Source organism: Rattus norvegicus, chromosome 13 (genome assembly GCF_036323735.1).
Source record: "Rattus norvegicus strain BN/NHsdMcwi chromosome 13, GRCr8, whole genome shotgun sequence".
In the NCBI taxonomy this organism is placed as follows: domain Eukaryota; kingdom Metazoa; phylum Chordata; class Mammalia; order Rodentia; family Muridae; genus Rattus; species Rattus norvegicus.
In genome coordinates, this window is record NC_086031.1 from 84,329,127 (window position 1) to 84,344,230 (window position 15,104).

General features: G+C 40.9%; 1 pseudogene; it reads left to right on the plus strand.

Moving 5' to 3' along the window:
- The window catches only part of Timm23-ps7 (translocase of inner mitochondrial membrane 23, pseudogene 7), a 76,923-nt pseudogene extending 73,442 nt beyond the window's left edge, over window positions 1-3,481 (plus strand).
- The last annotated feature ends 11,623 nt before the right edge of the window (window positions 3,482-15,104 follow it).

Genomic DNA, 15,104 nt, shown 5'->3' on the forward strand with positions numbered 1-15,104 from the left:
ACCCCAGTCAGAATGGTTATCAAGAAAACAGAAATGTGCTAGCCAGGATGCAAGGAAAAAAAAACTCTTGTGGAATGATGATCAGATTATAATATCATGATATCACTATGGAAATACATATAGTGTTCCCTCAGAAAGCTAAAAGCTGAACTAACATTTGATCCAATTAAAGCACTCCTGGGTGCATACCTTAAAGAATCGAAATCCACATAGAAGAGAGATGATACATCGATATTTATTAGGACACCATTCATAAAAGCCAGGTAATGGGATTAACCTACATGTCTATCAACAGATAAAAAAACAATGAAGGAATTGTGATTAATACGCACAATGGATTTTTTTTTGTTTAATTTGTGGAATAAGATCTTACTATATAACTCTGGCTGGCATGGAATTCTTTATGTAGACCAGTCTGGCCTGAAATTCAAGAGATCCATCTGCCTGAGAACGAGGATTAAAAGTGTGCCCCAGGATGCTTAGCCCCAAAGTTATGCTATTTGCAGGAAAGTGGACAGAGCTAGATAGCACCATCTTAAGCCAGCCTTAGAAGGAAAAAGAAAAATAGAAAAAGGCTGGAGGGGAGGCAAGGGATGGTAATTGAGACTAAATAGGAACAAAGCCTATGCTATATATTTGTGAAAATCTCATGATGAAAGCCGTAATTTTATACAATAAATATGCCAATTTTAATTTGAAAAATGAAAAAAAATCAATCTAAGAATCCTTGACGTTACAGAAGCAAGAAGTGCAAATCACTACAGCAAAACAAATGAAAAATTTGTAAAAATTTGCAAAAAACACTTCAGGTTATAGATTTCCATCAAGATTTCATAGCAAAGCCAGTGTGATAGAAGTGTAGCAGGGTCAGTGTCCCTGCAAGAAGCCCCCGATCACAAAGTCTAGGGACAGGATTGATAAGCCTTTTTTTTAATGCCAGCATCTTGCCACAACCTTTTCTGAAGGCCAGGCATAGCTCTAGAGAGTAACATTCCCACTGCTTGATTTCAGACTTCTTTGGTACAATGCCTCCCTTTTCAATAGGAAATGTTTTCCCAAAAGCCGATTGTATCCTGGATAACTTGTGCTTTTGATTTCTTATCTGGCCTCACAGTGCCAAGTTCACATATGGTACAAGCTGAGACTTTGGACTTAACTACTGAACGAGGCTACGACTAAGACTCCAGGGACTCTTGGAAACAGAGTAGATCCACCTTGCATTTTGATATGCACATGAGACTTTAGAAGCTACTGGTAGAATATCAATATTTGGATAAATGTCCAAGGCCCGTGTGCTTATTGTACAGCACATAGTGCTATGGTGGTGTCTGGGGAACGAGCAAATCTTTATGAGAAGGGGTTTAGACTCCAGTTATTAAACTGTGGCTTTGAAAAAGACCCTGCAGTGTTAGCCATGGCATGACCTGCTCTCTTCCTCTTTCTGTCATTCCATATGATATATCTGGTTTTGTTCTACCTTGTGTTTCTGCATGACAGGTTACCTGACCACAGGCCCAAAATAATTGGACCAGTTTATCACAGACTGACCAGTTGGAAACTATGGGCCAAAATACAAAACTTAATTTTCATTTAATTTGTAGTGTAATGGTAAGGTGACCAACAGAGATCTTGCATAGGATCTTGGATAAACAAAAGAATAGAGGGCAGAGAATTTTAATATAGTTTGTATAATAAGTAGTGTTATGACACGGATGTGAGATTTTCTGAATTTAATCTGAACTCTGAGACCTCCTTTTCTTTTTAACTGGGCTTGTATTAATTAGTCCTTCTTAATGGTGTGACCAAATACTTAATGATTTGAAAAAGAAAGCGCATGCTTTGCCTCAGGGTTTGAGTGTACAGCCCATCATCATAGAAAGCATAGAGGCACACAAACATATCCACTGTGGTCCCAGGACCTTAAGGATGCTTGCTCCTGCCTGGAAAGCCTCGGGAGCAAAGAACAAGAAACAGCAATATGTTGTTGTTTCCCCTTTTGCTTCTTTGGACTCAGACTAAGATTCTAGCCCATGGGATGATGACAGCCACACTCAGGATGGAACTTCCTCTCTGGAAACACACTCACATATATACCCAGAGGCCTGCTCCCTGCGAGATTCTAGATCCAGTCAAGTTGAGCGTTAACCACCAAATGGCTCATGGTGTCCTTCAAACTGAAAACTTTGTTCTTTATTTTTGGCCCTTTCTCCTAGTCTTTACATTCCTTCTTTAAAGTACCAGGTGGAATTTGAAAATGAACGTGAAGAATAGGAGAAATTGTACATGGAGAAAGTACAGAACAAAATGTTCGCCATCCACATCCGTCTCTCTTTTCTCAGAGATCCTCTATCTCTTTCATGTAACACACTATGGTAAAGAACAACTAGTTAGTGGCTCAACTAGTCAGTAGCACGTCAACAGATTTAAGAGCACATAGACAAGTTTTTCTGCTAAGATATCCATTTTTTTTTCCTTTCTATTCTCCAGGCTATCATCTAATCCTTTCAAGAGTAACCCATGCAAACATGTAAACTTTAAAACAAAGTTAATATTATATCCATACTTGTTGATAAATAGTTTGGCTTTTTCCATAGTTTATACTTGTCTTTAAACACTTGGTGCAAACAGTACCAAGAGCCTATAAGGCAGTGCCGCTTTCCTTAGAAAGTTCTAGAAGCTCTCACTGGATGTGAACAAAGAACGAAGAGATATGCCATAAAGTCAGGTTGGGAAGGTAGCAGTAGTGACGCGGGTCTCCCTGCTGTTGCTGTCAGGAGCCACAGCCAAGCACACGACCCTGGCCTGAGGTGGCGGTGGGAAGCCCACGGCGGTTTGCTGCGACCTTGTGGAGGGTGGTGGAGAAAGTGGTAACAAATCCACCTGCGGGTTAGCAGGCTTCTTCGGAGCGGGAGGAGCTGGTTACTTGAACAATGATTTGGCTAGCTTCCTGCTGACTGGTGTGAACCCCCTGTCTCCTTATTTAAATGTGAATCCACGCTATCTCATTCAGGATACAGATGGATTTATTTTGCCAACTGGAGCTAATAAAACCCGACGCAGATGTGAACTAGCTTTCTTTACCATTGGAAGACGTTGCATGACAGGGGCTGCATTCGGGACAATGAACGGTCTTCGTTTAGAATTGAAGAAAACCCAGAGCTTTGGCCTGGTCCAAGCCAAGAAATGTACAGATTTTGAATACGTTGACTAGGCAAGGGGTGCTTGAGGCTAATACTCTAGGTTCCCCGGCTTTGCTCTATAGTGGTTTTCGTGATATCATTGAGAAAACATGGGGTGCAGAAGAGAAGATGACCTTAACACAGTAGCAGCAGGAACCATGACGAGAATGTCCTATAAATGTACAGGTGGTCTTCAAGGAATAGCATGTGGCAGCCTGGCAGGACCAACACTTACCAGTCTCTATGCACTGTATAATAAACGGGAGTACATGAAAGGTCCCCTGCTCCAACAGTCACTCTGAAGATGTTTGCTACCTCAGGAATGGGGGACATTTCATAGTCATCCAGATCAACTAATAAGTCAGTCTGGAGTTGATTTCTCTCGTGTACCTACAATTACTTTGAATAATTGCAGACTCTGATTTGCTGCGACAAAGATCATGGATGCTTTGCCTGCACTGCAATGCTTGCCCTCAGTGAGTGGAAGCCAAACCCTTTGGTGGCTCACTGAGAATGTGTTCTCTTCTCCTTTGGAGATGATCTTGCACCTCCTACCCCAAACTGGAAAACAACGTTACTCTCCAAATTCAGGCTGTACTTTTATCACCATGTGTGATGGTTTGCATATGCTTGGCCCAGGGAGTGGCACTATTAAAAGGTGTGGCCTTGTTGGAGGAAGTGTGTCACTGTGGGGGTGGGCTTGATGACCCTCCTCCTAGCTGTCCGAGGATGTTCAGTCTGTTCCTGGCTTCCTTTGAGTGAAGATGTAGAACTCAGCTCCTCCTGCACCATGCCTGCCTATCGGATGCTGCCATGCTTCTGCCTTGATGATAATGGACTGAACCTCTGAACCTGTAAGCCAGCCCCAAATAAATGTTGTCCTTTATAAAACTTGCATTGATCATGGTGTCTGTTCACAGCAATAAAACCCTAACTAAGACACCATGTTAATTCATTTAAAAATCTAAAACTTAAAAAAAAAATAAAAAGATATTAAGACCAGGTATATGTGATCACAACAAACTAATCAGAAAATTGCTCCTTCCTTAAATTTTATACAAATGGACATATCTATATGCTATAGTCTTCTGCGATTAAACACTGGGCTCCCAGATGGTGGCTTTATTTGGGGAGTTGTAGAACCTTTGGGTGGTCGGTAAGGCTGGAGGGAATGTGTCACTGTGGGAGTGAGACTTGAACATTATGACCAAGACCTCCTTTGGGTCTTTCACTTGCCTGACCCACCAAGATGTGAAGAGTTCCAACAACATGCTCTGACTCCTTCATGCTTTCCACACCATAATAGACTGTGTCACCTTTGACTGTAAGCCAGAGCAAATCCTTCTTCTCTTATATGGCTTCTGCCTTGTGCTTTGTCATAGAAGCAAGAAAAATAATTCAATTATTTTTCAGAAAAAAAAGATTTTTCTCAAAGAAGCATAGTATTACTTTGAAATTAAACTAACCAACACCTGGCTCACTGCCCATTCCCCTGCATTTTAAAGGAAAACAAAACAAGGAGTCCAGTTGGAGTCAACTAACCATCCAAGGGTGAGTAGAGGGAAAATAGCCCCCACCTTACACTCATTGACTCCCACTTACCCTTTCATTTATACACCAATACTTCTGATTCCCACCTTAATTACAGAAATGGCATCTGCTAGATCACAGCAGCCATGCAGCTGGAAAAGTTTTTACTTCTGTACATGTTGTAATGAGAAGACAGGTGAGTTCCAGTAGACCTCAAGTACTCTGTAGGAAACACTGATTTTAAGCCCAAAGAGGAAAAGCTTCTTATGTAGTCTTTGACTTCATCATTCACCCCTTATCAATGCTCCAAATAATGGAACCCTAGAGTCAAAAATGACAGCGGGGGGCTCAGGACTAGGGTGCCGATAAAGAAAGAGAACCAAATAAGTTCAGTTTATTTCTTACCACACAAAGCACATTCCTTCTGGCTTTGTCAAACCTTATGCATAACATTGCACTAAAGATAGATCTAACATTTATTCCTAGAACATTGTTTGGTTTACTATTGTTAACTTCTTCAAGTGGAGTGGTTTTCCCAAGAGGTTATATTTGGACATCATGCACACACAAAAACTACAGTTTTAGTCTTTCAAGAGCCAGACCTACAGAACTTTCTCCCTTCCTAACCCTTCTTAATATGAAATGCAAGCTCTGTCATGTTCAGTCCATTAGCATCAGCAAGACAACTTTCACCCCTATGCACTGTGCATATAAACATAAATAAGGGAATTTTAAAACAGTAGGCGAACGCACAGGATTACGATAGCTGTCAGGACTATCTAAGAGGTAAAGTTTTTCAACAATCTTTGATAGGTTTTGATATTGAAAAGACAGAAGGATATCAGATAGATTGCATAAATAATCCCATTGCATATTTTCCCTGAGCCTTGATCTGCCACAGCTTTTGATACATGTGAGTTCTTTCGTAATCACCATGAGTCTGATGTAGTATTGATGAGAAAATGGTTCTTCACTTGCTTTTACTGGTAAAACAAATCCTGGTTGCTTGTAGGATATCTGTTTACAGCCGTGGTTCTCAACCCTTTGAAACAATTCTTTGTGTTACAGTGACCCCCCAACAATACAACTGTTTTTGTTTCTACTTCATAACTGCAATTTTGTTACTTATATATTTTTGGAGAGAGGCATTTGCTGAAGGGGGTCACAGCCTCTAGATTAGAATTGATGATTTAGAGTATGGAATGCCATGTTATAAGCAATAATAGGAAAAGCAATTGTAAATGGGACTGTAGTTCCTATGAGTCTTTCTGTGTATTTTACAAGATCCTATAGGACTGGCAGGCTATATAGAGTTGTCCACTTAGGTATGTTATATAGCATAGATAAACCCATTTCTTCTAAGTACATGCTTCCGTGACAAACATCGTGACCAAAAACAACGTAAGGAAGGAAACAGTTTATTTCAGCCTACAGTTTACAGTCTATCATTGGGCAAGTCGTGGCAGAACTCAAGAACTTGAAGCAGAAACTGGGGAGGAGCACCGCTTGCTGGTTTGATGGCAAACACATGGTTACATAGCTTTGTCTTTTTAGTTTTATTTCACGTGGATGAGTGTTTCACCTGAGTGTAAGTGCACCACTTACACTCCAGGGGGAAACCAGGAGAGCGAATTCCCGAAACAAGATTAAAGAGAGCTATGACTTTGCCAAGTGGGTGCTGAGAAATGAACCTGGGTCCTTTGCAAAGGAAGGAAGTGCTCTTAATTGCTGAGTCATCTTTCCTTAGGTAGTTTCTTTATATGACCCAGGACTTCCTGCCTAGGGAAGTCCTACAGTGGAGTGGGACTTCCTGTATCAACCAAGGCCATATTTAAAAACAAATACAGTCTCGATCAGAAATATTCACAGGCCGAGCTGATCTAGCCTACTTCTTTCTGAGGTAAGTGTATGTTCTATCAGGTTGACAAAACTAATTAGGACACTGTCTGTACATAACCAAATATACTTACAACTATTTTAAAAGCAGATACTTTGCCTAATCAACATATTAGGTCATTATTTTTATTTAAACCTAACATATTATGAGCTTCTGAATCATGTGCCAGAAGTCTTTTGTCTCTCCTGAGCTAATAGCAAAAGCAATCTATGACAGTGTAGTCTCAGTCAATTGTCAGAGCCTCTATTTCAGACTAGTTTTTAAGGTGATGTAAGAAAATTACCCCACAGTCTTCACTCTTTGTCACATATAGTTAGAGTGGTAGATAAAGCTAATAAGGACCAACCCCAGTTAAGCATTATTCTGTGGAGTCTAAATCCACTCACACTATGAGTAGCAGTTTCCTCTGGGTTGGATATGACCATTACATCTTGAACCACCTTGAGTAGCTGTGCTCACTGACTGACCTGGGACTCTAACAAGATCTTGTGTATTCCAATTCTCTTATGAAGAATGAAGGGAAGCCTCTTGGGGCTCACTAGTCTCCAAGGCTCATAGATGTCCACCCTGGGGTTACATACACAGCAAACAATTGCTTGGTTGAAAAGCATTTTCGGGGGTACCCCTTTAATGAGTCACCACACTGTAGGTGGCACACTTCAGTGGTGTAGCCACCTCTGAGGCACTCATGTTCTTTCTTACTTAACCCCAATAAACACATGAGTTCACCAAACTGGAGTTGGAAAGGCCTTTTGTTTGCTCTCTCTATGCTCCCTCTGTGAAGAGACATTCCTTTATCATTCAACAGAATCACGTGACACACTTTACTGTATTAGAATCACGGACACTCGGAGATGAATAATAGCTCTTGCTGGTCTGATCGTTCATGCCATAACCCATTTCCTGTTATAAGAAAAGAAAAATGAAGAAATTAATGTTGACTACTTTTCTATTGCTGTGATAAAACACTATGGCCAAGCCAACTTACAGAGGAAAGGGCTTATTGGGACTGATAATTCCAGAGGGATAAGAATAGTTCATGATGGAGAAGAGGGCAGCAGCAGGCAGCAGGCAGCCTGAACAGAACACCTAAGAACTCATATCCTGAACTGTAAGCAGAGAGCAGAGGGAACAAACTAGGAATGGCATGTGGCTTCTAAAACCTCAAAGCCCATCCCTCCACCTCTAGTGGCACACTCAACTAACAAGACCACAGCTCCTAATCCTATCCAACAGTGTTACAAAGTAGAAACCAATTATTCAAATGCCCAAGAAAACAATGGACATCTCATTCAAGCCTCTATAATTACATAGGCACTGCCTTTTAGACTTTTCCCCAAAGTTTGCAACAAGCTAAGAGGTAGAAAGGGCAATTTGGGTTACCTTTATATGAAGTACTGCCTAAGATTTCTCATCTTTGCCTTGAACTCAAGCCTTGTGACTCTCAGGGCAAAACATTTTTCAACTTTATCTCTAAATACAAATGTCTCATTTTGTTCTTTTTTACTTCAGAAATTTGAAGATCTTTGGAAACATGACGTAAATTGGAACATTATATTACCCAGGGATAAATACAAGTAGAAAAACATCAAATCGAATTGTTTTCAATCCCCTGATGCTTTAGATGAGAAGCCCAGGTTTATTTCCGTTCATTTAGTTAGTAACTTGATAAATAGTTAATGACCAGATATAAATCAGGAACCTTGAAGATGCTGGTGATCCATCAGTAAACAGTGTGTGTATTGAAATTTTAATTAGAATGAGGGGGAAGAGTGTTGCTGAAAAGAATGTTTGAGTGAAAATGTGAATGAGGTGGAGAAAAAGTCATGGAGCTAAGTTAGGGACAGCATTCTAAAGAGGGGGACCACAAAGGGGCATGCCCAGAGGTATAAGTCCATGTAATTGTTTGGAGGTACAGCAAGAAAGTCAGTGTGTATAGGACACAGTGGGTTGGGGAGAAGAGTAGAAGATGAGTCAGAATGGGATCAGTCATTGGGCTCAAGATGCAGAGAACAAATGTTAACTTGCACGAGACATTGAATGAGGAAGCGTCAGGACGATTTGAGTAGAAAGGTGACAGAACTTAGCTTTTAACATAATTACTCTGCAGCTGTGTTAACAATAGATCACAAAAGAGAAAGACAAATGATTACAGAGTATGTAGGAAGCTTAATCTCTAGCTCAGGTGACAGATGATATGAGTTTGGATCAAGTGACCCACACAAGGGAGAGAGTACTTTCTTCTGTCACTTAGGATCAGCATGCTAGCTTTCTCCTTAGATCACCTATATGAGTGAGAAATGGTCAAGCTAAGCATGATCATGGAGGGATTTGTCTGGGGGTTGTTCTTCTCTTTTGTCTTTGTTGCTATGCTGACCTTAACCTCACAGTCACTCTGCATCTTTCTCTATGTGTTGGCGTTGCAATAGGGCATCACTGTGCCCAGCCTATTCAATAGTGATTTTCAGACACTGAAAGGGTTGAGTAAAGCAAAATAATCTGCAGTGGTTTGAATGAGAATGGCCTCATAAGCTCATATATTTTAATGCTGAGTCATCAGGGAGTGGAACTGTTTGAAAGTATTAGAAAGATTGGAGGGTGTGGCCTTGGTGGAGTAGGTTTGGTCTTGGTGGAGGAAGTTCGTCAATGCAGATGGGCTTTGAGGTTTCAAAAGCCCATTTCAGGCCCAGTCTCCCTCTCCCTCTCCCTGTACCTCCCCCTGTCCCTGTCCCTTTCCTTCTCCTTCCTCCTCCTCCCCCCCTCCCCCTCTTCCTCTCCCTCTGATCTAGAATCAGGATATAAAGGTCTCAAATACTGCTGCAGTGACTGTTGGCATGCTGCCATGTTCCCTGCCATGATGATAATGGATTAAGCTTCTGAAATTATTCGCTAGCTCCTTTTATAAGAGTTGCCTTGGTCATGGTGTCTCTTCACAGTGACTAAAATGCAATCAGTGGTCTTGAAGAGCTGTTAGGAACAATTATGTTTTATTCTATTTACAGATACGTATTCTATTTATCAATAACAGTACACTTTCAATTACTCAACTGTTTTTATCTGTATATGATAACAATTATCTTTAATGATTCACACATCAGGTAGAATTTGCACTAATGTAATCACTTTTCTATTGTTGACTAAAGGAGAGTGATTCTCTACTTTAGCTGTTCTCTGTGCACACACTTGGCACCTGCTTTGGTGGACATATTGAGCATACTTCACGATAGTAGCAGTTCCCTAAGGAGCCACAATCGATTCTTGAGGCCTTGGTCCAGCATCAATACGCCCCTCCTTGGGAGGCTCTAATACCTGTTGAGCAGAGCTCCCATCACACTTTCTCAATTGTGAATTGTGATTGATTGGACCAATGTGCCTACAGAAGCAAATATAAGAGTCCAAGCATCACCAATCTCAAGTAATTGTTGAGATCCCTGGGAGAACCTTGGGTTTGCAACCATAAGGCAAATGTTCCCCTAGGCCAAACAGGATGTAATTATATTTCGTGCAGAAGTGTGGTCTCCTTGTGTCTCTCTTGTAAAAATGTGGACACTTGTCTGGAAAGAACAGCACCATAGCAATGAATAAACCCATCCTTACATGAAAACAGGGAATTAGAAACTGACACATTCGAGCCTTTCCTGGAGATATGGGAATAATCTTTTGTATCAGGAATCAAGTTTCTTTCTGGCTTGCAGATCCTGTGGTAACTTTACACTCAGGAGCCCATTTTCTTTAAAGCCCAACCAATGACCCCCCTGTTGCTTCTAGACCATGACCAAGAGTTCGATCTTAGCACGTTCTGGAGGAAAGAGGAACACGCACAAAGCTATTTCCTTGGAGGAACTAGTTCATACACTAAGATACTTAGAAATTTTTTTCTAATTTAAGTAATTTAAAGTGGTGGGACGCATTCCAACATGGCACAAAGAACATAAAGAGGGTAACCTTAAATTGGATCCAGTTAGCTTATGTGAGTGTGTGTGTTGGTCTGCGAGGGCACACCATCTGGGTTGAAGATAGAAGGAGTTTTAAGGGTTGATTTGTTAGACTGAATGAAGTTTCAGCTAAGCAAAATGAAGTTGGAGATGTCTGAAGCTCCCTGGCACAACATGGAAGAAGGAAGCCAAAGGTTTGAAAATAGCAGAAACTGGGAAGTTTATCATTTCTCAACTACACACCTCAACTTTCCACTTTATCCTTTGTTACAGTCCAGATAGCGATTTGCTCCCAGAGGCAATGAAAAATGTGTTAGTGGGAAGGGTACCAGCATCCTTAGACAACTCACTTACTGTTGTTTCTTCATTTCCACTGTGGTAGTGGGTCACGCTACTGTGAGGATGAGCTTTCAGATATCAATGAAGATGTTGGGATCCTGGGTAAGAAGAGGCCATGAAAAATGCACATCATCTATGACAGGGCATATGTTTTATTGTTAGTGGACATCAAAAATAAAGTTGTAACCAGCTGTTTCCAGCACACAAGATCTTATAGCTGCTAATTAATCTTAGAAAATGAATAAAGAAGGATCCCACTGAATTTTGATTTATGTAACATGAAAAAAAAACTCAGTTCTGAAGGTCCATGAAGAATCAGAGTTTGACCTAAGTCTGTTCAGAGTCCTGTGGATCAGAAAACAAAACCCCATGAGACAGTCACTATGACTCTAACATAATTACATTTTTGTAGATGTTTTCTCAGTATTTTCCCCAAAGGCATAGTCACTACTTGGGAAAATTCAGTATCTACAAGGGAAAAGGAATATATAGGTCTTTTAGAGGTTACTTTACAATGTCTTTTTGAGTCCACTAATCAAAGTGGTGTTTATGAGGATCAGGTAATACCTGGAATTTTAGTCAAGCCAGGATTTTCACTCATGCAATCCCTGTCCATCTAATCTTTAAATATAAAATTGAAATATATATACTGTCCCATGACAGATGCTCCACACTGGACCTCTGGCAATTCGTACAGAACAAGCCAACTCATATACACTGAACATCAGTTTCCTTCTAGGATAGCAAACCATCTTAGAACTAGATTGTGGTAACCTCATCCTCGAAGATATGAATGATGGAGAGTCATTTACAACTCTCTTATTCCCACCTTTGTCTTGTGCACAAGCATCTGACAGAAGGATGGAATTTTTCAAGAAAGTGACTCTCTTTGCAACTGCTATTCCAGCTGCAATAGATTTCTAAATAAATCACACACACACACACACACACACACACACACACACACACACACACACACACACACAAACACACAGAGGATACTGGGCATGCAGCTACTGAGCTTCCCAGTGATTTCCTCTGTGTAACAGTTTGGAACAAGAGAAACAAATGATTTTGTCTTGCCTCACTTGTTAGCAGACACCAAGTCACAGAGCAGCCTGAGGCTAGTAGACTCTACCATTCTCTTATTCCGTAATAGAGTCTACAGAGAGCTTAATTGTCTTCATATTCTATGCAACACTACACCAGGGAATGAGTTGATTCATACCCATAGAAGTTATCATTTTGCATACGAATGCTAAGCTGCTCCAACACAGAGAGGCTCCTGATATAATGGCTACAAAGTTACATTGGCTTCTTGTTGCCAATTTTCTGTAACAGATTGCTGCAAACTTAGTTTCTTGCATTTATTTTCAGAAGTCTAAGAACAATCCTTTTTAAAGGCAAAGGCGGGTGTTTGCTGTTGCTACTGTTGTTTACACTTTCAGAGACTGCCTGCATTCGGTAACCCATAACCTATTCCCATATTCTCTGGGACATCTTGCCTCTAACCCTGTATCATTACTCTGGCCCCCATCTCCCTCCTTACAAAGACCCTTGTAGTAAAACACCTACTGGGATAATCTAAGATAACTTCACAGTCTCCAGATCCTTATTTTTAATCTAAGGACATACAAATATGTCTTTGCCTTTGTATGGTGACGTGTTCACAGGTTTTTGGAACTAGGATATCAAAAATTTAGCAGTGGAGAAGGAGGGATATTATCTATATCACCAGAGCACTACATCAATAATAGTCACCCTCATAACCAATTATCTGTAGTTATCAGAGGAATTAAGTTTGAAAGTTACCACGGAGAGTGAAAAAGTTGAACCTTTAAAACTGTCAAAGACATAAAAGAATGGGAGGTATGCACTACCGTACATCGAAAAAGATTAATATAATTTGACTATTAAATGCAAGCATCTGTGACTTTGGGATAGAAAGGTTGGGTGTCTAGTAAAATCATGATGGGGTCTGGGGATTAGATAACAGAGGCATACCTCAACACTGTGGTGGGTTTGGTTTCAAAGCATCTCCACAAAATACTGCTGTGACACGCGACCCACATGTGTTTTGTCTCCTGTAATTTTCCATGTGGAAATTACATCTACGCTGCACTGCGGTCTGTTAGGTATACACTAGCATTATGTCTGTAAACAGTGTGTTCCTTAAATTTGAATGTTTTATTGCTGAAGCGTGCTGATGTTGAGCTGAACCTTCTGTGAGCTGTAACTGCGCAGTAGTGGCCGACTTGCTCAGATGTGGATAAGCGCCGGCTGGTTGAGATGCTGTTCAGATACGATGGGCAGCGCAGTGGCTGCTGACGGCTGCAGCAGCTGTGACCATTTGTTAAAATAAGACAACAGTGAATTTGCCACACTGGCAGACTTTCCCCTTCTCTACCGTCTGGATCATGGTGTGCTATCTCACAGCCTTTGGCTGCGGTACAATCAGTCAGTGCTCTTCCAACTCTGCCCCTACCTATCAAGGAAGCTTATGTAACATTCTGACTCCTTCACTGTCCTTTCAGCAAAGTCCACCTAAGCCTCTGTCTTAGGCAGGGTTTCTATTCCTGCACAAAATATCATGATCAAGAAGCAAGTTGGGGAGGAAATGGTTTATTCAGCTTACACTTTCCACCTTGCTGTTCATTACCAAAAGAAGTCAGGACTGGAACTCAAGAAGGTCAGGAAGCAGGAGCTGATGCAGAGGCCATGGAGGGATGTTACTTACTGGCTTACTTCCCTGGCTTGTTCAACTTGCTCTCTTATAGAACCCAGGACCACCAGCCCAGGGATGGCACCACACACAATGGCCTGAGTCCCTCCCAACTTGATCACTAGTTGAGAAAATGCCTTACAGCTGGGTCTCATGGAGGCATTTCCTCAACTGAGGCTCCTTTCTCTGTGATAACTCCAGCTTGTGTCAAGTTGACACACAAAACCAGCCAGTACAGACTCATCAGGTCTCGATTCCCCAGGCTGAACCACTTTCTATGTTCATCTATAATAAGCAACTCCTTTGCCCTGCAGCCTCCTTGTGAAGCTCCTCCTGTTCAAGCAGAGCCTGAAGCTCCACTTGTAGCTCTATTTTTATTTTTGTTTTTTTTTTGTTTTTTTTTTTTCCGGAGCTGGGGACCGAACCCAGGGCCTTGCGCTTCCTAGGCAAGCGCTCTACCGCTGAGCTAAATCCCCAACCCCTTTATTTTTGTTTTTATCCCATCTCTCATACCTTCCTCCACTGAAACCCTGAACACCCAGAAGTCATCTGCAAAGTTTCCGTCAGTTCCTTGCAACTCCAGGCAATGTTCATGTTTCCTTCCACAACCCACATGTGCCCTCAATGGTACCTGCAAGGATGGAATCTTTCTAGAGGTCTTTCAGTTTACTTGGCTCGATTTCATCAATAGAATTATTATGTATGCAGCTGTATAGCCTCCCGGGGCACTTTTCCATAATAAGACTTGAAAGTCAAAATGATTGCTTACTCACGAGTTAGACAATGCTGGCTGCATTACCAGGTAGGAAAACAGCATTACTCCCTGCAACCCTCCAGCTGAAGTCTTGGGTCACCGGGTGCCTAGCCATGAACACGATGATTCTTTCAAAAAGACACATGCAGCCATTCTCAACAGTGAACTTACAATATACAAGAAATGTTCGCTGTAAACAGACGGACTGTTATCCGGGTATCTATTTCACTTACGAAGCATTGGGAGAGTAGAATTTATAGAATTGTTAAGAGCTTTAGAATTTTGGGGGGGGGGGTCTGGTAAATTGGCTTCAACTTAAAGCCACCAAGTCAGTCAGCCTTCCCTGTGAAACTCTGAAGCTACAAATGGACTTTCCAATTGAGCTCTATAGGTCGTGGGTGGCATATTCTTCCCTCTACCCCAAGCCTATTGAGTTTCTATAAAGGTCTGATGTGAAGTGTGGCATCTTCATTGGTTATTTTAGCTAGATCCAGATGACTTGTTTGTATTGACGATCTTTTCTATCACTATAATTAAATACCTAATATAAATAACTAGACTAGAGGTGCTGATTTTTGTTTGTTATACAAACTTGTATATGCATGTATAAATACAAACACACAGAGATATGTCTAATATATAATAACTATATGGTAAATATAACATATATCCGATATCTAATATCCAATATCTAATATATACATATATGTGTATATATATATACACATATACATATACACATATATAA